At 38.4% G+C, this 23,712-nt stretch overlaps 1 long non-coding RNA gene across 1 annotated transcript; it reads right to left on the bottom strand.

Annotated features, from left to right (window-relative positions):
* Nucleotides 1–70: 70 nt before the first annotated feature.
* Nucleotides 71–21,326, bottom strand: LOC124261932. The gene is made up of 3 exons (XR_006894470.1): nt 21,136–21,326; nt 8,864–8,869; nt 71–81 (listed from the first exon to the last, which is right to left on the bottom strand). It is a non-coding gene; the product is annotated as an uncharacterized LOC124261932 (long non-coding RNA).
* Between the last annotated feature and the right edge of the window lie 2,386 nt (nt 21,327–23,712).

The raw sequence follows: 23,712 nt of genomic DNA, 5'->3' as shown, positions 1-23,712 counted from the left end.
GGGAACACAACCGAGCGAGTCGGTGTAGCCGTGAAGTGAACAATGTTCTGAAGCAAAAAGATACGAATATGTTTCATTTCACTGCGCATATTTGGTGGGGGATTCTAAAGGCAGGCCGCGTGTTATTCAGGCACATATTAAAAGCTCTGACACAATTGACATTTTTAAAGTCCAGACTTAAAACCTGTTCTCAGTTTATTACTTATAATCTCGGCTGTAAATACTCTCGTGTAAATTATCTGTACATGGCGCTTTGTGCATGCCCCAGGATGTGGAATAGGCGCAATATAAATATGCATTTATTATTATTATATTATGCCTGATACCCAGCGTTCACACGCACTTGCACTTGAAACCAAGGTGCTCACTACCCTAATATTTTGCTCCAGCTTTTTTTCTCCACGTTTACACATGGTTGGAAAAATACCAATGAAGGCCCGGGTTAGAATATTGAACTTCAATAACCCATGCTTGTCGTAAGAGGCCAGTAACGGGATCGGGTGGTCAGGCTCGCTGACTTGGTTTACACATGTAATCGGTTCCCAACTGCGCAGATCGATGCTCATGCTGTTGATCACTGGATTGTCTGGTCCAGACTCGATTATTTATAGCTAAGATACATAGCGTTCACTAACATGAACGCTCATGTTAGTGAACGCTATGCATCTTAGTTAGATTTTTTACAGACCGCCGCCATATAGCTGGACTATTGCTGAGTGCGGCGTAAATCTAAACTCACTCACTCATTCAGTTGGTTCGTAAACTACTTTAGTGGCTGTACCCTCGAAGGGGGTTGAAGTAGCGTAAAATTATTGTCCTCCTGAGAGGGTACGTAAGTCCCAAAACATTTAGTCAATTTAAGTGTACCAGGTTTTTAATCGTAGAATAAGTGTGTTTTTAATTTATGGCTAGGTTTCTCTTCTGTCGCCAATGGCTGAAGGGATGGTGTAAATCCAGCTAGGGTCCATGCAGGAAGCAAATGTACTGTAAGTCCCCATGGTTCCTAGTATGGTGATCTACCTTCAGTTGTTGGCGATCTATAGCCCGTTTTTATATTGTATTGTCTTCATAAATAAAACAATTTTACATGTTCATGCTAGTTTTAGAATAAATCTGTGATACTCTAGTTATTTTACAGTCCTTCGATGACTGATTATTTAACAACTGTAATTTATTGTTTATATAAAACATTTCTCGTCATAATATGGCTGAAATATTGCCGATGTGACGTTAAATAATAACTCACTCACTCACTCGTAAACTACTTCCATCATTTGCTAGACTATGCAAAGGGAGATAACTCGTGCCTCGCATTCCTCTATCTATCGCACGAAAGAGTCTCGATCTAAGCTTGGTTCGGATCGTAAGATCGGGACCGGCTACAATCGGCCTAAAATCGGTTAGTGGAACGGCACCCAGGACTATTAAAGTAACGTGAATATGTTTTCAGATTTATTCACTGTTAATTATCTCTAGGCCTACATGTTGATGCTTGACACTGAGGAGGAGCAATTAGTGCCCATAATCCGATGAAAAGACCCTTAAGCCCATAACAGCCCACTGTTGTCACTTTGGGTACTCACATTCAATCTGCTCATTTCCACCTTTCACGGTCCCCTCTGATGTCGGCAATGTAAACGAATAAAACAATGGCGACCGGATCACGTCCACGCGAGACTACCTAAATTATTATAAAAACACACAGCTGACATTTTAGGTGTATAGTGTATGTTTATTTTGTTGTATAACGCGGAAAGATATCGTCAAACTGTAATGCTAGATTTAGATTAAAAAACAACAACAAAGTGTTTTTCCCGTGAGTCTTTGCGAGACGCCATTTTCATAGCCGCCTCAGTTTCCCTCAATGCACTGGAAGAGAGAATTCGCTACCTGGAAAAGAAAGATGGAAATGGCTGCGAAAAACTCGCAGTACCACGACCCTGTCAGGTAAGACCAATTTATTTTGTTGTCAAATAACGTTTAATGAATTATTTACTTTACGTACAGAAATCTGGATTGGTAAACAAGCTAATCTATCGAATTACAGCCACTGGCCATAGGTATTCGTCACTATGCATTATTCGACTTACATGTTAATTTGGTGCAGCTAGAAATATGTCTTGCATTTATTTAATATCCGTTTGATATTGATCATATTTTGCACATGGGTCATGAATCATCTCAGCTACAAAGACATAATTTCCGTTTTATTTTCAATTCAGTGCGTGTCATGGTTATGGCAATTTTTAACATGGCGGTCTATGGGGAAAGAATACGCAATGTTGTGTATATATATGTTGCTCATGTAACTACAATGTGGAAAATTATGTATCTGTGGCCAAGATGATTTCCTAACAACCTGCAAAATTTGACAACCAAATATGGAAAACTGAATTAATGAAAATTACACAGCTACACTAAAATAGCATGCAAGTCTATGAGAATTTTGCCGACGGACGTATATTTAAGTCCCATGACTGTATAAACTGTTTTGCTCGAACTAAGGTTGGTGAAGTAAAATAAGTCTATCTAAAAATATACTACAATTTTGAAAAATAAAGCAAATAGATTATAAATTACTGGATTTGTTTTATTCATTTAGGCTGTTGTGAGGAAACATGTGTCACGACTACTCCTGGAGGAAAAGATCACCCTCTCTTACTGACGGTATGTGTTTATGGTACTACGAAACATAGACATAATTTCACTTTGAATATTTTATTATTATGCTTCCCTAGATACATTTTCACAAAATGAACCATGAACCATACTAAAGTTACATTTGCAAATGGATTTGAATAACCGGTAACTTAATCATGATTTCAAATTGGACCAAATAAATCTTAACTTCACACCTGTGTGAAATTGCAGTCAAACTGACCCCTTGATTTTACAATACCGTAGTTACTCCAAGGTTATGTCACATGAGATAACTAAACTTCATTCATCAGGTTGTTTATGTCAGGCCGTTCACTTACTGATTGCATAACCTAAAGTGATAAATCTGTAGTTTGCTTGTTGGTATAAATGTCGCTGCAGGTTTAAGGGTTTTTTTTAAAACTCGAATGAATGGGGAAATGCAAAGAAAAGTAACGTGTTATTGTTTATTTTTTTCAGCAAAGCTGATGATGTGTCTGGAGACTGTATAATGAATGACCAAGGATGGTCAGCAGGAACATGTGAAGGTAATTTTGACCTATCTGTAGTGACTTTTATTATAAATAGTAAATAATTTCAAATTAATAGTGTAGAGACAAGGTTTATGGATGTCAACTCCTTTATTATGTGAAAACATTTTTCAGAGTGAATGATTACCCCTTTGTCAGGTGTAAGCATTCACCCCGAAACACTGTGTTTTCACATAATAAAGACGTTGACATCCGTAAACATTCATGTCTTGTATTATTCACTTCAAAATACACCTCAAAGACTTAATGGTGTAAACATACAGTCACTACTGGGTGAATATACTTGTGCCTTCAACAATACGACTGACTGACGTAGAGTTTGGTTCTACGCCGCTTTTAGCAATATTCCAGCAACATCACGGCGGGGGACACCAGAAATGGGCTCAATACGAACTGTAAGAGATTGAATATAGCAATTTGATGAAAATCTATTACTAGTACCATTATTGCTATATAGAAAATGCAATAAATGTTCAGATATATACATAACATATTATTACCTCTGGTCTGGGAATCATGTAACCCCAGAGCAAATTTTGTATAGATTGTGTGTCTTCTTTAGAAAATAAGATATTTCATTCGGTCAATGACGTGTGATGAATTGCATAATTTCAGTTTTGAGAAAACTAGTGCAAAGTGTGATTGTTCAATTAAGTTCTCTGTTATTCAAACTTCCCTTTGGATTACTCATTTTAAATCACCCTTGGCATTTTCAGTTTCTTGTTGATTGATGTTTGTGTAATTTATCAAAATAACCTAGTAATTCGTTATTACCTGCCATTTTCAGAAACTTGCACATCGCCTAAACAGACTTGCATCTATCGATTGGCCAGATAGACGAAAGAAAAGGTAGCGACAACACTCACCATAGATATGACATCACCAGTCGTGAGTGACGAAGATGACGTCAATAAGTTGCATTCCGTCTCCTTTGTCTGGGAGTCCAGCAAGCTTAGAGCATACCTGACGACACTGAACTTGGAAAGAATCTACACCTCTACTGCTCTCGTCATGGCCAACGTGAGGACGAGGATGAGGCATCCGACCAACCGGAGGGATCTCCGCCCAGGGATGCCCCTTATTGGGCTAACTGACCAACTCTTGCAATATAATTGAATTTATTTTCAATTTCATAATGTAATTTTTATTTTATTTTATTTTTGTATTGTAAGCTGTATGTTGTGTTATTGTATGATGTATATCATAGTGGATGTTTGGCGATAGTTGTGTGTGGCAGAATACCAAGGCGTGCAAATAAATGTCCGATGCAGCTATGTTTAATTACTGTGTTAATTTGTATGTTATTGTCATTTTTCACCATTAGCATGATTTTTGAAATAAATTTCATATCTAACATGCTATTTCAAGATAATAAGTGAATGAAAGTTTAACTGATGAAAAATTACTACTTTGTTATTAATGATATATGATTTCTTAAATTGGATTGAGTTATGCCAAAATGTTTTGCTGTTTTTGAGTGCTATATTACTAGTTATATGTATGATCTTTATTTGCCTGAAATGCTAATTCATATTCATGTTGAGAAAATAAAACAATGAATCTTATTATATATTCTGTTTTTCTTTAAGTAAATGTCATGATAATAACAAATTGCTTATATTGTTTTTAACAAGAGTTTATGATATGAATAAAGAAGAATGGTTAAATTTGACTCTTTGAAGCGCATATGAAAACCTGTGAAACTGAAATTGAAACGGGTAACTGAAACTATGCGGAAACTATGTCGGATTGTTTGTAACTGCAACTATGCGGAAACTGTGTCGGATTGTTTGTAACTGAAACTATGCGGAAACTATGTCGGATTGTTGGTGACTGAAACTCTGCGGAAACCTGTTGGAGTCTTATTAATAACTGAAACCTTGCGGAAACCTGATGGATTCAAAGTTAACTGAAACTCAACGGAAACTTGTCGGAGTGTGGGTAACGGATACCTTGCGGAAACATGTTGGATTGTGGGTAACGGAAACCTTGCGGAAACCCTTAGAAAGTGGGTAATTGTAAGTTTCCGTTATTGCGGAAACTCAATGTATAAGAACGGAAACTCACTGGATTCTAGGTGGAAACTTAAGTTTCAGTCCACTTTCCACCAGGTTTCCGCATTGCGGAAACCGAGTTATTTTTGCTGTGTTTATTGTTTGGCATACCACTGTATATACATGTCACACAGTAGGCATTCTTGACTACTTAATGTATAGTTTTATGTGTATGTATATAGGGATGATTGTAATATTTATGTGCGGGATCCTTTAATATACCATATCTTCATTGATTGTGCTTTCTGGTGGTGAGGGACAAAAGAATATATCTCAACAGATTATCCCCTTTCCTGGAAATCTTAATAGATTACTTAAAATAAATTGCAATATGTGATACATGGCTAATTAAAAAATGCATTTTAATCAATATATGACAGGAATACAATGAGACAATTGATTTGGGTGTCAGGAGAAATTAAAAACTAACCTAAAGCAAATGTATCTACATGTTGATGAGGCGTGGTGGGCGAGCTGGCTAAGGCGCCAGGCTAGTGATCCAGCTAAGGCGCCAGGCTAGTGATCCAGCGAGCATTAGGTGCCGGGATCGAGCCCACCCGTAACCGGGTCTAAAAACCTTGGAGTCTTTGTGTGCAGACTCTTTCAGTGTTGTCACAATCCTGTGCACTTAAAAGAACCCACGAATCCGTTGGTATATGACCAGATGGTGGCCACATAAATACGTGCAAACACCTAGTTGTGGGTACAGCAAAGTGCAGTAAACTTGGACAAAGTACTGTGACAATGTGTCCCTGTCCACCCTGCTGTGAATGGGTACCTCGTAAGGATGGGAAAGCCCCAATAACTCGATGCGCCTTGTGGCAGCAAGTGTTTTATGGTCCCCCGGGAGCTGAGATTTATAACAAGATGTGCCGTTGAGATTGACATCCAAATGATCGAGGGAATAAATACCAGCGGCTTGAGCATGCACTAGTGCATGGATATGTGCGCTATATAAATATCCAATGATGATGATGATGACGATGATGATAAACAGAAATCAGGTTTTTCGTGTGTTGAAGTGTTTTATTAGCTAAATCTTGTAATCCATTTCTTCGATTGTAGTCTAACAGGCTTCCGTTACAATAACAGTAGCAACAGTGCTGTCGGAAGCCCGAGGAAAACACCTTGTGAAATCAATGGTGATCTGTGAAATCAGAGATAACATAAAGAGTTGTCACAATACAACACTTAACACTGTTGTTTGTTACACGTTTAAAAATAACAAATGTATCCCCTTGATGTCTATCGGCGTCATATTGCTGCAATATTTCAACATATGACAACGAACCACACTGTCTTAAACCGTTCCCACCATCACGGAATATCGGGTGTATAACTAAACACAAAACCTGGTAAATCTGATGGTAGGACGGACAAACAAACTTAATGGGCCTACTGATGTGTCGTGTGATATACAGGAACCGATCAAGCATACACAGGAAAGTATGCTGTGCATCCAGGAATGTCGTGGTACACGTGACGACATATGTTGTATGTTCACTTCAAAATAATGTTAACCCACTAAAAGCAAAAAAGTTCCATTTATTACCAACTGAACATATATGTGCCATTGACCTAAGCATCTGAATGTATCTTCTATAATTAGTTGGTTTGAAATGAGGCGACACTTTTTGCAAGATCGCCAGTCTTAACGTTTCAAGGAAATATGATGTAACATGGATGTGAAGAATTAGATCACAAATTATGGATCAGACAACTAGTTAAAACATAGCAGACCTTCGATTGCAATTAACTCGTTTCCTACAATCACAATAATGCGGCCACTTTGAAGACTGTCGGTAACGCCTCTTCAATCAATATTTTATGAAGTAATTTGCTGCAAGCCGACCAGAAACCTATCCATTTAAATTGAAAAGCAAACATTATTTCATACTGAAACATAACAGCACGAGTTCGAGGAATATTCTAGCAGTCCCAGCCTCTGAAACAAATATGAGCATGCCCTTTCAAAGAAAATTGGGTATGTACGTCCATGTCTCTCAAGGTCTGTTTGCATCTACCAGGTTTTTTAATCGAAGTATATTTGTTCTTTTAAGTGACGGCTAAATTAGAATACAATCGCCACTGGCTGAAAGAATGGTGTAAATCCAGCTAGGGTCCATGCAGGTAGCAAAGGTACTGTAAGTCCCCATGGATGGTGATCTACCTTCAGTTGCTGGAAATCTATAGCCCATTTTTACAATGTGTTGTTGTTTATTATTCTATTCTTTTAAATGCTATCAACTTATACCTGTGGTACTCTGATAATTCTACTGTCCTGTTTAAATATGACCCTTTTTAGTCACGATAAGGCCGAAATATTGCCAAAGTTACTATAAATTTAACTCACCCACTCACCCAAAGAATTTTCTAAGATCGCTTGTTCTTGGTTGTTTGATCAGGTGTACGATTGTCAAGACCTGAATGGAGTGTTCAGTGGTTTTATAATAGCCGTATGGAGGACATTTCCAAATTTGAATCATCAGTGACAAGCATAATGACTTCCATATCTTCCTGTGATTTTTGCGATTCCGAACGGAGTATACCCACATGACCTAATTTTCCTGCCTAACCTTCTCCCACATCACCTAATTAGCAGACAGGCCCAGTACGACTTATATCTGTAACCACTGAACCGTGGCGTCTCACTGTTCATCACCTAATTAATTTTTCGTACCTAACGGGTAAAAAGTAGGAGAAGTGGGAGGACACCTTATGAACAGTTGACTTGCCAATGCTAACAACTCCGATGCAAAATGCTCTTTACGAGAACAAATAGTATCATCACTGTTTGATAGTAATTCAGATGATACAGGCGAACTCGTGCCATGGACCCCGCACCAAGTTCAGATCTCAATAAAAGCTATTGACCACACCAGCTGTCCTCAAAACGTGTAAGCATATCTTGACCTTCTGGCAGTACCTGCCAGTTAGCCAGAAATGTTTTCTAATGATGTTCAGCGCCGTGCAGCAGTACTCCCGACATGCGAGGGCTGTCTTGAAACAAACCAGATAATCAAGCGATGGACCAGCAAGTCTAGTGGCATGATATCGCATTTACCAATTTTGATGAAATGTTAAATAACATGGTAATTCTGAATTACGTTTGTTTCGCAAGTGAAAGAAATTCTGCTTCGAATAGGGAGCAAATATGTTCCTTTTTTAGCACATTCAGTGGTTGGTTTAAGGAACGGCTTTGAACTGACTGACTGACTGAATTTGGTTTTACGCCGCTTTTAGCAATGTTCCAGCAACATCACGGCGGGGGACACCAGAAATGGGCCTTTGAACATATGTACTTATATCAACATTGGGTTACAGACAGTTTCAATGTCCGGATGTATTCAGTAGCACATCAACATTTTACTGTCGATGCGAGTAGTTGAGGTTCCGAGCTCTGGATTACATGGACTTACAAAGCGACGTGAAATGCTAGTGTGTCTGGCTGCGTGTCTTGACCAATGCTGGTTTCATGCCGCCAGACAACTGAAACATCATACCTCTTGGACACAGTAAACAGATTCCTTGCAGGCCAGTCGTTGTTTTATTCCATAATTGCCGAAAATGATATCTTTCAGCGTCTCTTGCTGTGACGTGGCAGATAATGGAAACGCCGACTCACTACTCTCTGGTCAGAGAGGCTATTTAATAAAAATGGCCATTTATTACGCGCCTTTTCCACGCACGTGTGCATGCTCAAAGCGCTAACACATTATTATCCCGGATAATCCAAGCTGAAGGTTATTAGTCACATGACTTGTCCCACCGGGTACCCACTTTCTACTGGGTGAACAGAGGCAATTTAGACCAAATCTAGACCCCATGTGTCACATGTGTTTCGTTGTGGAGCATGACCGAAATCTTCAACTGATTAGTGACCTGAGGTCTATGCACATGACCACACACTACCATACACTACTACTTGGTACACTATGTACATCAAAACGATTTTTACGGTTTATGTACTTAATATAACGCATATATTGCTGTTTCTGCTCAGACGTCGTTTTGTCTGAAGTGAAATTCAGTGATTGTGATTGATGGGCCTCGTGTGTACAGACTCAGCTGTATTTCCGATAATCTTGTCAAATATTCACAAAGCAGCAATGACTGACAGCTCTAATTATATTACATCTTTGGTAATCATGATAGATGAAGTATTCTCGTGGTCTTCTAAAGGAATGATTTTAGTTTGAAAAGAGTCTATATTACCTTTTTCGATTCATTTTTAACTGTTATGGCTTCAATATCCAATTTAATTTCCATAACATTTTAAATAAAAACAAATTTCGTATTGTGTATTGTCATTGGGTGAATAACATTACCACTTTGTCTGTCCATCAGTCATATAATGGCACCAACGTGCGTGATGTCTTATGGTACAGAAAATGCCTACTCGGAATCTAAACAGAGTATCAGTGCCAGTCCAGAGTGATGTATCAGTGAAAAATAATATAGTGTGCTTTATTACACTAAACATGGTGGTAGAGCGAACTGTATTTCTTAATTAAATGCATCAACCTGACTCTTTGAAGCTGAAACCTTGCCAAATTGGATGGGCACATCTCAACACAAAGGCCACTGTTTTGATGTGTGTGTTGGTACAGCGTGTAAGTGTCTGAATGTCTGTGTGTGTCTGCTTTTGTGTGCTTGTGCACACGTGCGTGTGCTGTCAGGGATCGTTGAGACCTCTACCTTCCGAGCTGTGTGGTTCTTGCAAATACTACCCGAAATGGTCATAAATTGGTATTTAGGTAGAAAACATGAGTCATGTTCACCACTCAGATACACCATACTGACTCAGTCTTGAACGCCAGGGAGGGCAAAAACACATTTCATATTTTCAAACCAATGTTTCGGAATGATGTGCCTTGGTTATAGAACCACCACGTAATATAACAACAACGTGACAACAAATTACACAACAGAATGCAAGTACATGTTTATTTTGATATTGCTTTAATCCATAAATTCGATAAGAAGCTGACACAGTTGACCTTTTGGTCTGCCGAGCTTTGAACATATGACCAACATAACCCCACGATCCTGTCTCCTGTGTGAAACACATCACTGACACCTCTGGAGATACAATAATAACATAATGTGGAGTATATCCCGTGTTTCCAGCAGTCGCACGTAATCCATATATTGTGCTGTGTGAAGTCCTCCCGACATTCCCATGTCATCTGGCAGGTTGTGTTGGGTGGTTGTGACATCATCTTGTCGTTTCGCCAGACGTGTTCGTTTAGGGATATAGGAGGATGTGTCGGTAGTAACCTGGTTTGTTCTTTCATCCTTCAGGTGTCTACCATATGACTGATATAACACCAAGAGCTTGTCTCATGTGTGGAATATACACCACTGACACCCTAAATATACTATAACATGACGCAGAATATATATATGAGAGTATACACCACTGACACCTCTAAAGATACAATAAGATGACGCAGAGTATATCCTGAGTTTCCATCAGCCGCATGTAATCCATATATGGAAGCGGTGAGGCCACTGGGCGGCGATGAGGACAACTGCAGTGAGGTCCTCCCGACATCCCCCCTGTCATCTGGCTTGGTACGAGGCAGGTTGTGTTTGGTGGTTGTGACGTCCTATGGCCGTTTTACCTCTCCAGACATGTTCCTTTAGGGTTCGGAGGATACGTCAGTGGTAACCTGTTTTGTTTTTTCATCCTTAAGACCTGTGCGTTAAGGCAATAGTCCCAGCCCCTGGTTTGCTTTGTCCACAGCAACCCTCAGTAGTAGGTGGCCTTTAATCTTGTTCGCTGGGATCATTGTTACTGTCTCAGGATGTGTTGTGTAGTTGCGTGACCTTTAAAATGTGGCCACTGCTTGGTCTTCATGGTAACTGTAAAATAGGAGAACAATAACATGAACACTTACACAGATTGATAGCTGCTGAACGTATGTTTCTTTGCTTGTGGTTTTTTGTTAACACCACACTCAGCAAATATTCCAGCTAAGCTATTTGGCGACGGGTTTAAATACTCGAGTCTGCACCAGACAACGTCATGAGCATCAATCTACGCAACTGCAATATATTAACATGTGTCAACCACGTCAGCGAGCCGCGCCCGTCAGTCGCCTCTTACAACAAGCAGGGGTTGCTGAAGGCCGATTCTAACCCGAGTGACCACGGGTTGTTGAGCATATGAGCACTAAACAATGCCATATAAATAGTCACAAGTAATATGTAATTATCTACCTCAACCAGTAGCTTTTGAGCAGGTATTTTATGTAGATACTGTCTGGCTGTCGTTTCAAGCTTTTTTCGCTGTCCATGACCTTGACATCTGTCTATGAAGTCCTTGCAAGCAGTGCGAAGATCCGGAAGTCGAAACTCGTCTGATGCGCAGAGAAGACCTGAAATACAAAGAAGAGTTGAGTTCAACCTACTACTTCCCCGGGTTTCCTTTCAGCCTTTAATTCTAGGTGTGTCTTTTTTTCTTTCGTTTTTTATTCCTTCAATGAGGAACTTCCGCGTTTTCGTGAAGATATTCTGGGCTAGCTTTCGGTTTACATGCAATTGATTTCCTTCCCCAATTAAGAACCTACCGACAACATGGTTGATGTCGACCTTGACCTTTCCAGAGTGGACAAAGGTGATAAACCTTCTGAAAGTCTCCACCTCGTAGTCAGGGACGTGGATGACGAGCTTGTTTGGGTAGGGAGAGGGTCTCTGTTTCTTGAATCTCTTCTTGGTTGTCGTCACCAGGTCAGAGAGTTTTTGGTGATGCAGGACTAGCTGATATAAAGACCTGGAGTATTTTTAAAGTATAATATCGCTATATCAATGCCAAAACTGATTTATGATGGGGGAAGCGGGAGAGACAAGCGAATGATTCAAGACATACTAAAAGGGTACTAGGATAAGAAAAATAATTGTTTTACATGTTGCCAGTAAATGTGTTTCTTGTGACCTTAAATCAATTATAGATAACATAAATTAAAGATTTATATTTTATTTATAATTTTATTATTGGATATTTATATAGCGCACATATCCACGCACTATTGCATGCTCAAGGCGCTGGTATTTTTTCCCTCGATCATTGGATGTCAATCTCAACGGCACATTATCAATCTCAGCTCCCTGGAGATCATACAACTCTTGCTGCCACAAGGCGCACTGAGTTATTTGGGCTTTCCCATCCTTACGAGATTTGTGTTGCATCTTACCTGCTTCGAGTTGCTAGAATGGCCTTGACCCCATGAACCGGAACTCGATCTTTGCCAACAAGAAAAGTGACGTCACACAGCTCGGGCATACTAAGAATAAAAGCGACGCTGTCCTGAAGACCGGCGGTGCTTTTAAAGATCATCACTTGGCTCTGAGCTGATGGGCGTGGCAGGGGATGAGGGGCGGGGCTTGAAACACGTGATATATTCGAAGAATCACTGGATTCATAACCAGACGATGATTCACCTGAGCACAAATACAATACATGACTAATTTTAGATGGAAAACACGGCCACATTGACCGTAAACCGGAATATCAAAAGCTGCTTGGATAATCGAAAAATGTGGACGCTGTAATTTAGGCCCAAAACTAAAACTAAATTTATCAATGCTGTGACGATACTCCGTTCACCATTCATCGAAGTATCTCTTTGACAGCACATAAAACATCGCTGATACACATGCACGTCATGTTAAACTTTATTGTTAATACATTGTGAACCTTCATAAAATACGTAATATATATATATGACAGGGATTATTTTTGTATATTGTCTATTGGAGTTTCCTACCGCAACGTATTTTTCATTTGTAGGTAGGCCCACGAAATACTTAAATGCCGTTTGAATAAGTTAGTACAAGTACACATGTTTTGTGTAAAACCCGTAGTGTACATCATTAACTTAAACATCTCCCACAATGCGTACAACACCAATATGGCTCAGAAGCATTATTCACCCTCTTCATTTGAGGAAACGGTGTAACTAGTTCAAAAGTAGATGTAATTATTATAACGCCAAAATGATGATATGTCCGTCTCAAACATATAGGAAGAATATTATTCCAATAGTACCAGATACACATTGTTCATTACACCAGTGGCCTAAAAACTCATGTAAATATTTTAACAACTCACCACCACTTTCACTGTCCAGGAAGTCATTATCCAACAGAACAAGTCGTGAACTATTCATGTCCATTTTTAGCTAAAATCAGATTACGACTCCAAATTTAGGGCAATATCAGTTAGTCCGTTGGTTTAGTGACTGACAATTCGTTATTTGCCTTTTTATAAATCCATCGTTACTCTTGCCTGTGAGTCCACGTGACCTGGAGAAGTTTTGGCTTCGCCATGTTGTTTTTACAAGCGGTAACTTGCTTCAGGGTCTGTGTTTATACAGCAATCACTCCGTTGTAATTTCACTGATTAGAATGTAGTAATAATTAATCGTACTAATTACTGGCCAATAGCCATTCAAGGCCTTATGGGGTAACGTGTATCTATTCTGAATCTTTTCTGCCTTCTCCTCGTGAAGCCTTGGTCAATGAATATCACTTCCTTTCAACATGTCAGCAGTCTGATACTCAGTAGAGAAGCATACCACGATCTTGAAACTGAGATTTATACCACTTACTTTCACATTAACCAAATATGTCAAGCAATGTTTATGTCTGTACAAATGAAATCACGTACGTGCATATTTGCATCCTCCCTGTTATGTAAATTGAAACTGTTCATGATATGATTGGTGAGAATATAATTATTCGTCTCCTCATGAAAACCACAATAATTGTAACTTGTATCAATCCGTATACTAGCTATTGGCTCCAGTGTCCCATAACTCTCCAAAGCTTGGCAAATATGTATATATGTCATGTGGTAAGCATGTGTATGTTTTTGGATGATTGTAATATTCATGTGCGGGATACTTTAAAAAATAATACACGATATCTTCATCTTGATTTGGGTGTTAGGCGAAATTAAAACCTAACTTACAGCAAATTTAACTACATGTTGATAAACAAAAATCAGTTAGGCCTTTTTGTGTTGAAGTGTTTTATCAGCTAGATCGTGTAATCCATTTCTTCGATTGTAGTCTAACAGGCGTTCGTTACAATAACAGAAACAACAGTCTGTAGGAAGCCCGAGGCTAACCCCTTGGCTACTACCACTGTGTAGTCCGAGGTGATTTGTGCAATGAGGGACAACATAATGAGTTGTCATAAAACAACACTTTACAATGTAGTTTAAACAAAACAAATGTATCCCCTTCATGTCTATCGGCGTCATATTGCTGCAATACTTCAACATGTGACAACGAACCACACTGTCTTAAACCGTTCCCACCAACACAGAATATCGGGTGTATTTAACACAAAACCTGGTAAATCTGATGGTAGTACGGACTGACAAAAATAATCGGTTTAGTAATATATCGTTTGGTAAACTTGAAACTTGAACCGATAAAAGCATCCACAGGAAATTATGCTGAACATTCAGGGATAACTACACGTTTGTTCACCGCAATGTTAAAGAAATAAAGGAACATAAGTCCGATTTATCGTTAGTTAAACATATATATGTCATTAAACTAAGCATCTGAATATATCCACAAGACTTCTTCTATAACTAGTGGGTTTGAAAAGAGGCGATTCTTTTTGCAAGACCTCCAGTCTTAACGCTACAACGAAATATGAGGAAACAATATGGATGTGAAGATCACAAATTATGCATCAGAAAACTGGTTAAAACATTCAATGCAGACTTCTCGATTGCAATTAACTCGTTTCCTACAATCACAACAATGCAGCCGCTTTAAAGACTGTCGGTACGCCTCTTCAGTGAATATTTTATCAAGTAATTTGGGCAAATTACCAGGAAATAGTGGACAAGAATAAAATTACATCTAGATTAATAATGCAACATATTCAGTTAAATATCAGGGGAAAATACACTCCTACAGAAGTGAAAGTTTTTGTACTTTCATAGCGTGTACGTTATCACTGTGTTGAACACGGATACTATGCTCAGATGCGGTATACTGCACGCCGACCAGAAACAAATTAATTCAAACTTGATGTCTTCAATATCTTCCTGTTATTTTTCAATTATGAACACTTGACTTGCCAATGCATGCTACGGCTAACAACGCCGAGGCAAAATACTCTTTACGAGAACAAATAGTATCATCACTGTTTGATAGTAATTCAGATGATACAGACAAACTCGTGCAATGGACCCTGCTGAATCAAGTTGATATTTCTGATGATTCTGGAAAGTGCTTTGTCACTTTTTTCACACTTTATGACGCTGGTCGTAGACGTTTATCTTATGATTCACCCATGTGTACAGGTATTGAGACAAACCCAGGATTCAAACGAACGATCATGGGTCCTTTCACGTTGTATTTTGTCACCAACAACCATTCCTTGGCAACGAAAGTAGATCTCAATCAGATAATGGCTGTTTACTAATGTATCAAATTTGCTTGTTTGTTTAAAATTTGAGGGGTTTCAGATTCGGCAGTTATTCGGATTTTCTAAGACATTCAACAGAGTAGTTTCATCCCAAGACAAATGAAAACAAGTTGTTTATATGATGAAATAAAGATGCAACGGAGGACAGGAATACATGAAATACGCTCTTGATTACATGCACTTACAAAGCGACATGAAGCGCCAGTGTGTCTCTGGACCAATGCTGGTTTCATGCCGCCAGCCAGCTGAAGCATCATACCTCTTTTGGACACAGAAAACAGATTCCTTGCTGGCCAGTCGTTGTTTTATTCCATAATTGCCGAGCATATGTCTGCCCACAAATGGACATGAGGTGTTATCTCCCAGACTATGCACATCAAAGCGGTTATCACAGTTTCTGTACACAAAATATAAAGTATTCATTGTTGTTTCGGCTCCGACGTCATTATGTCTAAATGAATATTCAATGTTTGTGATTGGGGAACCTCATGTGTTCAAAGTCAGCTATTTGTACGATATCTTGTCAAATATTCCACAGAATTCACAATGCAACAATGTAATCATGACAGATGAATCACTTTCTTGAATCGGCAAAGGAATAATTTAATTTGAAAAGTGACTTCATTACTTTTTTTCGATTCGTTATTAACCGTTATGTCTTCAATATTAAATTTAATGTCCATAACAGTCTTCCTCTTATTGTGTAATGTCTCATTCAACTGTTAATAAAATGACTGGATGTTCACCAACAATAATACCACTTTGTCTGTCCATCAATCATATAATGGCATAGCCGTATCTGATTACTCGTGATACTGAAAAGCTTTCCAGCAATCTACACAGAGTACCAATGAACGATAGTGTCAGTCTAGAGTGGTGTATCTGTGCATATCAAGAATATCGGTGAATTCTGCTGTGTGTTGAGAAAGTTGAGGATATTAACTGTAAAGGAGGAGTATTAGTGTCGTTGTGATACAAACTTGCTATCAGTGCCTCTCCAACCACCTCTAAATCCAGTTTGTAATTCTGGAACTTTGGCAAATACATCGCACAAACCAATGTTCTAATTAAATATCTAATCAAAACATCATTTAGGGAAAGTGTACCTATTTACCGTTCCCATTCTCATGAAATGTGAAAAGTAATCATTTTCCAATAAGGTTCTAATATTCAGAACCGAGCAAAAAAGTTAATATGGTAAAAGATTAGTTTTAGAAAAACTTGATGTTGTCTGGTGTGACTGCACCAAACCTTGGCGTCTTGCCATCGCTCAGGTTCTCAATAACCTCAACCTTTCTAATGTTACAGTGTACACCAAATGTGACACCGTCGTCCTTGCAAAAATGGCAAATGTTCTCATTAAGATCGTGTTAATAGTGTTCCGGCTTTCCAAGGTGATCCTGGTCAATCTCGTTATCAGTGATATTTAAAACGACACAATATACACCCCCATTCGGTAGTTGATATTGGTTTGTACAAATGCTTTGACATTCTGCGAGGTGCTTAATGCCAATCCAGCATTACAGCATTAAATGGGAACCAGTTTCAAGTTTTTCCTTTTCGCTATACATTTTCCTCATTTTCCATTCTTAAGCGTCGGATATTTTGTCAACAAGTTGTATCCATATCAAAGATACTTGAAGTATTCACAGTCCTATTCATTCCACTTTCAGTAAACTGCATGTACCCTCTATGCCAGCCTTTTACGCACATTTAGTTTAGCTTCTATCGAGAACGTCGTCTCTAAAATCTTTAGCTTTGTCGGTTGGCAGTTGTCAAAATCCATTGAAAATTTCTCCTTTCATCTATATTTATTATACATCGTACCTCATCACTTACGATATTTTGCGTTCCGGAAGAGTGATTTACAGGACAGATATATATACGCGGCGTGTACCAGCATGCAAATCAACTTCTAAATTAAACGATGATGAAGATCTGAAGTAATAGCCAATGTACCAATACCATTTATGTATCACATTATCATGATCAGTCCGGCATACTGTTCCAAGCTGGTTTGAACCAGTTCTCCCACTTCCTATCTCCTCCACACGCTGTCAAAGTTCAGGGAGTCTATGAAACAACGCCATCCTCTTTCATGTCATGCAAATGAGATGTCTACTCCATGTAATGCCACCTTTGTCAGCCAGTGTCTTGTTAATTGGAAATGTGAGTATGTTTCAGCTAATATAGATCTATATATCCAGATGAATACGATCCAGAGTTTCGTGGATGCCACGTGGTGAAATTAAATAATCATATAGGAATCCAACATGAAATTGACTACAGAAAATACCATTATCTACTCTACGAAAATATTGGTGTTAATGTAAATTTGATGTTAATACCTAATGTTACAGACATCGTGGGCAAGACGTTTATGTCTGCTAGACACAACACATTCACACACGTGACGCAAACTATAGCGCCACACACTTGCGAAGGGTGACATTTTCTCACTTTCAAGAAAGGTCCATTAACCTTCGTGGACAATTATGTCTGCTTGTCTGTTTTATGTTTCTAATCACAGAGTTGTGATTTACTTGATTTCATGTATTGTTTGTGTTTAATCTAGCAATGTGGTGTCTACGACGTACAGAGCTTCTGCCTTCCATTGGCATGCCGGCATCAGTCCTTGAATCGAACTTACGTTCAATGTGTGCGAGAATCAGTCTATGAAAGAAGTGAAAACAAACCCAAATGTCTGAAATCGACCCCGTATAGGGCATCCGAGGTGAATGGCATGAATACAAGAACCATTGATCCGAAATCCGACTCTATGGATCGAGTTCAAGTGGCGAATCAATTGCGGGTCAGACTATTAGAAATCGTCTGGATCTCATCTCCATGCTTGACGACCATGGCTGTACACCTCCTTACAGATGGACATGTTGTCGACAGACTTCAGTTGTGTCCATACTGTCGTAGTCGTGGCTGGTCATGTGTCACGTTGTGACATTAGTACTGATTCAATTAGCATTCCCTTGATAGTATTGGTCGTGTCTTGCAACGTCGAAATGAACGTTTAACCAATGATTTTCTGAGATATTAAGGAAGATTTGGCGGTAGATATGTTATGGTGATACGGGGTGTTGCTATAGCTGAGTGAATCCGTCTCCATCTGATACAAGGAAGGGTAACTGAACATAAGTGTCTGTACCCTTTCCTTTGAGTCCAACTTATGCCTATCAGGACGACAGTGCTTATGCTCACCGTGCACGAATCCTGAATGTTCACGTCCATGGGCACATCATCCTTCAAATGCCAAGGACTGAAACGATCACAGACCTTCTTCTTGTGAAGAGTCCACTATCAATGACTATTGGTAACGCTCATACGAGGCATGACCCGTCGAGTCCAAGCATAATTTACAATCATAGTCCCATGACTGGTTCTAACACGGTCATAAAAGTATTCATTGAATTTCAGCTGTATCATATAGCTATCACAAGAAACTAATATCGCTGGCAATTTGGAGTTGACCCCTTATCATCCTTCAGATGATAGTCAATAAACTCGACATTTACAGTGTTAGATATTCTACAGTTCAGAGCAAATCTAGCGGCATTGCCCTGGCAAATGTAACGAATGTTGTGAACATTCCAAAGTGGTGCAGGTGTTCTCAACTATACCCGGAGCCTTGGTGTTTTGCAAGATCCATAATGTGATTCCAGCAAGTTTTCAATTACTGTTCATTATAATTCCTTACACTACTAGAAATAGCATTGCTGACAATTCTGGAAGTGATTTCTGAGTTTCACCTTCTTGTGTTATTGAATACAGTTATACCACCACATTCAGTGCACAGAATTTGAAAACTTTAACATCTGAGGCCTCTCCTCATACACTAACATTTCCTTTTTTATATACAGTCTCCCCAAAAAATGTTTCAAAATGATTATTAACCAACAATGTTCCGTTCCTACATACACACGCATCGTCTCCTGTAGATAGGCGTTGTTTGTACAACTACATGGATGTTGATAATAAATTCCCAACCGATCACATGATGGTTATTTTGATTAACGGTTCCTAATCCTGCCTTACATTGGTCTTTGATGTTACCAACATCATGCCTGTGAAATATCTCTAAAAATATTGATCCATGTTTGACCGTCAATAGAAAGAGGATGAAGAAAGAACAGCAATAGATGAACCACTTAAATACATAGACGAAGTTCATCAAACTTTACAAAGGCGATGCAAAAGGTTTTTAATATTCTTCAAGAGAAATGAGCGATGGGTGTACGTTCAATCTTATTCCATTGTCTTCTGATTGTTTTCTAATTACAAAAAAAACCACATGAAATGCTCTGCCTTTTCTAGACATGGTCAACGCGTTGGCAGTGGCGACACACACGTCTGTGGGAGTGCGTGTGTATGCGTCTCCGTGTGCATTTCAATGAGTGAGTTAGAATTTTACATCGCATCGGCAATATTACAGCCATATAATCAATAAATAATCAAGGTAATCAATTTATAATATCTGTCGCCAAAGGACAGTAAAACCAACTAGACTATCACAGATTTGTATTTAAAACTAGTAATTAAATCTTAAATACTTGAACTATAGAGGACGATACAATATTTTTAAAAAAAACAGGCTATAGATCGCCAACAACTGAAGGTAGATCACCATACTAGGGACCATGGGGACTTACAGTGCCTTTGCTACCTGCATGGACCCTAGTTGGAGTTACACCGTCCCTTCAGCCGCTGGCGATTGTAGGAATATTTAGCCAACTTTAAAAGAACAAAAATACTACGTTTTACAAATCTGGTAAATTTAAATATAGCTTGGAAAGTTTTGGAACTTACGTACTCTCTCAGGAGGACAATAATTTTACAATACTTCAAACCCCTTTGAGGGTACAACCACGAAAATCTCAGTTATTAATCTAAACTACCAATAATAAAATATTTATCCATTTACAAACTATTCATCATAATTTATCTAATAATTCTATTTCTTTTAAAAATTCAATAATTAAATGAAAATTAACAGTAGTAAAAAGATCCGTAACAGTCTTTACATTGAAATACTTATCCCATGTGATGGAAAAATCAATACAGTCAAGCAGGACATGCTTGATCGTGATTCCTTCATCACAAGGGATGCAAAACGGATGATCCTCACCTTTTAACAGGTATTCATGAGTACATCTAGTATGGCCAATACGACATCGTCGCATGATGACCTCCTCAAATCTGGACTGACAACCCAAGTAGGTGTAACCAATATAGGGTTTTATTGCATGTAATTGATTGATACCTGCTTGGGGTGTCCCACTTCTTCTGGATCAGATCACGGATGTAAGTTCTAATGCTAGCTTTGTAATCAGAGTATAAGAAGTGGCGTCACAGCTTTGTTGAGAGCTGCCTTAGCAGCAAAATCAGTCATTGTGTTCCCAGAAATACCAACATGGTTGGGTAACCAACAAAAGACGATGTCGTATTGGCCAATAGCAAGATCAATATATAATTCAATCATATCGATTAAAAGCGGATGCTTGCAAGAGAGATTTTGTATAGCCTGAAGCTAAGAGAGCGAGTCAGAAAATATGATATATCGTTTATATTTAGGATGTGTTTTAATATAGTTAAGCTCTGTTAATATGGCATTGCTTCTGCTGTGAAAATAGAACTATCACCTGGTAATCTAGACGATATTGTTCTGGACCCATTGACAGTGGCACAAGCAACCGTGCCACCATCTTTGGAGCCATCTGTAAATAAGGATTTATATGTATTATATTTACTTTTTAATTGATTATATTCTTGTTTATATCGTAAGTCATTAGTTGCAGATTTTTTAATTGTAGTGAATGTTAGGTCACCTGGCCTCACCAATTGCCAAAGAGGAGGAGAAAGAAGACGGGAAAGAGAAACATTTTCTAGCTGAATGCCGGCAGCAGAAATTAAAGGCTTAATTCTGAGCCCAAGAGGTGGAACAAGAGAAGATTTCCTGGTGTATAAATCCTCATAGAGGGGGATTGAAGACACAGTTATATGCAGGGTAAGATTCATTAGAGTATAGTTTCGTTATATATTGTAAAGATAATTTTATACGGCGTTGTGTAAGAGATTGCTCATCTTCCTCAACGTAGAGACTGTCAATAGGAAAAGTTCTTTAAGATCCAAGACAAAGTCTTAGATCTTGGTGGTGGTGCATTTCAAACTTGAAAAGCGTGCTACAACTGTACAAGTTGAAGGCCCTCAACAAGTGATTACGTTTACGGTCAAAGGGGCAGACCCTGTTCATATCTGAAACAAAATTGAAATTCTTTAGTTAATTAATATCAATGTTTAAAAACATACAACCATTTTTCCTGTAATGAAAGTATAACCTTAAATATAAGTGCTGAACTATTTGACACTGTGAAGCCTTTGTTGGCGAGCTAAACAGGCCACAGTTTTCCCGTTTGAATATAACGTAGTTGTGCCAATTGACTTAGACTGGTCTCCTGTCTAGTCTAAGTGAGTGAGGGAGTGAGTTAAGATTTTAAGTCACATCGGAAGTATTTCAGCCATATCGTGACTATATCAATTATATATAAATAATAATTATAGATAAAGTATAAAAACCTGCCAACGAAGGACAGTAAAACAACTAGAATATCACATATACAAATTTAAAACTAGTAATTAAATCTAAAACATTTTAACTATACATGACAATACAATATAGAAACAAACTATAGATTGCCAACAACCGAAGATAGATCACCATACTAGGGACCATGCTGTCTAGTCTGAAAGCAAAATATATTAATACTGAAAATAATCACGTGAAAAAAGTATGTAAAAAAATAAATATATGTATTAGAACTGAAAATGTGAGCAGCAGGGTAGATTGCTCGTACGCGTGTATTTTTATTCATAAACCTCACCTCAATGAAAATACCACATATGTATAACAATGTTGACACACGTATGACATCGCTATCCAGTAGAGACATTTGGAAGGAAACGTATTTGCAAGCAGCATATATCTATAGAAATGACATGTAAGTAGTTGTCTGGTTGCTTGATGTTATTTTCGTTTGTTTTCATTGTGACCAAGGGAGATCATGGCGTCACGCTTACGGAAACTATATAATATGTTGTGTTGAATCTAGAAAATCATTGGAATGCACCTATTCGTATTTCCTATTTCTTGCTCTGATGATATTCCCATGCGTGTTTAAAACTTATGAGCAAGTATGTGCAACAAATAGGCGAAACAGATCTCTCACAGTATGAGAAAATGATACACAGTCCAAAATCTGAGCTTGGCTTTGTTTACATTTCAAACAAGGTCTTCTTTCCCTGCGCGTCATTCGTTTATTCGTCTGATATATTTCCTTAGATTTCACAGACACATTTGGTATTGGGGACAAATGTACCATTTAATTTGGAACTGTGAAATTCAGGGATTCATGTAGGGAAGCTGATATTGGATTACTGTTGTGATGTAATGGGTGAAACCGAAATATCATGAGGAGTTCACCACTTACTGAATATATTGAGTTACACTTTGAGTTCCCTACTTTAGTTAAAAAAAACAAGTTCACCACTTACTGAATTTACTTATGGTCTTAATTTGAATTTTGTTTTTTTATATTTTAGGTTGAAGACCAGCTTTCGTCGACTACATGACAACTGACTAGACAGAGGGACGATTGGCAACAGCGCAGTGGAATCATCACGTTACCTACGAACCAAGGACCTACAGTCATCTAGAAAGTTGGCATGGTCGCCTGAAGCGGTCGATTGCAAAGGCTCACCCATCCCTTATTGTGTTCTTGAAGCGGGAGCATGAAAACAATGAAACCCTCCTTCACCAGTACCTCAGTGGAAGGAAGAGGCCACCAAAGAAAAAGATTGTACGTTGTTCGCTGAAATGTCTGAAAATCGGTCCTGAACAAGGATATCTATAATGTTTGTGTAACTACTTCAACATTAATATTATAATTAAACCATGAAAGCTTTATAAATAATAGTTTCTGCTATTTTAAGGATAACTGAAAGGT

The sequence above is a fragment of the Haliotis rubra genome, unplaced genomic scaffold, assembly GCF_003918875.1.
Source record: "Haliotis rubra isolate DU_JTF1 unplaced genomic scaffold, ASM391887v1 Scf817, whole genome shotgun sequence".
Classification (NCBI taxonomy): Eukaryota; Metazoa; Mollusca; class Gastropoda; order Lepetellida; family Haliotidae; genus Haliotis; species Haliotis rubra.
This window is presented reverse-complemented; position numbering and strand designations above follow the sequence as displayed.